We start from the raw sequence: 1,584 nt of genomic DNA, 5'->3' as shown, positions 1-1,584 counted from the left end.
GGTCCTGACATGGGCAGTGGTTGGGGTTTGTGCCAGATGACCTGGCTCAAGTACCACTGTGGACACGGGCCAGCTGTTAGGCCCTGAGTGCCGGCGTCCTTCTGTGGACAGTGGAGGCAGTAATGGTGCCATCTCGTAGGGCTGAGCAAGAATCAGGCTCCTTCTGAGTGCCGGCGTCCTTCTGTGGACAGTGGAGGCGATAATGGTGCCACCTCGTGGGGCTGAGCAAGAATCAAGCTCATTCCTAAGTTTGGGGCTTCGGCCATTTACTTTCCTTCAGTGAGCTGTAATTAACCACGATCATCATTATTTTCCCTTCTTTGCCCTCCCCACCCCTAATTTAGCCAGTGGCCTCCCGAGGCCAGACCAGTGCCTGAAATATCTGTCCCTGGGGAGGTCTCCCCTTCTTCTCAGCCTGGCCCTCCAGGCCCTCCCTGACAGGGCCCTCCCCTCCTTTGGGGCATCAGGACCACGCGCACGTCCCTGCCTCCCCCATGAGATCACGTGGAGGTCAAGGGGTGTTGAGTAACAGTGGGGGGCTGCCTCCAGATAGTGGGCCGGGCACAGCCTCACGTCAGTGTGCGTGAGTGTGTGTAAAGGTCCGGGAGTGAGGAAACAGGATAGACCTGTGTGACCACAGGAGGAAGCTGTAACGAGCCTCCCATGTCACAACCGGGAGGGAAATACACGCAGCCTCACTTCCGAGTCTCTGGCAGGTGCTGTGAGGGGCAGCCGGAAAGGCCAGCCTGGGGAGACCAGGCCTCAGGCTCCACTCCCAGAAGATAGGGTGGGCTACAAAGCAGGTGCAGAGCAGGAAAGACAGCTTTGCAGGGGGCTGGTTGTTGAGAGGCCCATGGAAGGCTCCCGGGGCAGGAAGGAATCAGAGAGGTGCTGGGGAAGAAGGGCTGGGAGCTGGGGAGGGCACAGCCGGGAGGGAGGCCCTGGGAGCTGGCCAGAGGACACAGGCCTCCAGCAGCACGCCATCCTCCCGGCCAGACTGCACAAACCTGAGTCAGCAGAGCCTTCTTCAGACTCGTGTCCCAGCTCTGTCACTGTGTGACCTTGAGCAGTTCAGCTCACCTCTCTGACCTCAAGGCCCTCTTCTGTGAAATGGGCCACCTCACGGGTGGTCCTGGCCCGCCCGTAGATTGAGGATTCAGCAGGAACGCCCACCGCTCCCGGACACGCGAGGACGCTGAGTAAATGTTAGCTGTGTTTGTGATTGCTGACTCAGGGCCGCACCAGCCTGGCGGGCACTGGGCTCCCGCGGGTCTCATCACGCCTCCCTGAGAACCGGCCCGGGGTTGGAAGGGCCGGGGCGTTGCTCGCTCCCCTCCTCCAGCGCCGCCGCGCCCCCTGGCGGCGGTCGGTTGCCATGTCAACGGCGGGTGGCGGGGGCCCGGGGAGGCAGCGGCGGGGGCCGTTCTCTCCTCCCGGGACCGGAGGCCGCTTCCTCGTAGTCTCCCGCCCTCGACTGTGCCTGGGCACTGCCAGGCGGGGAGCAGGGGGCTCCCCGCGGCAACTCGCACGTGGGGAGAAACTGAGGCACGCGGCGAGGCGCCCCGCAGCCAGGTGTCGAGCGCG

This window comes from Condylura cristata, unplaced genomic scaffold, assembly GCF_000260355.1.
Source record: "Condylura cristata isolate star-nosed mole 26May11 unplaced genomic scaffold, ConCri1.0 scaffold00006, whole genome shotgun sequence".
Taxonomy (NCBI): domain Eukaryota; kingdom Metazoa; phylum Chordata; class Mammalia; order Eulipotyphla; family Talpidae; genus Condylura; species Condylura cristata.
Note: the sequence above shows the minus strand (reverse complement) of the source record.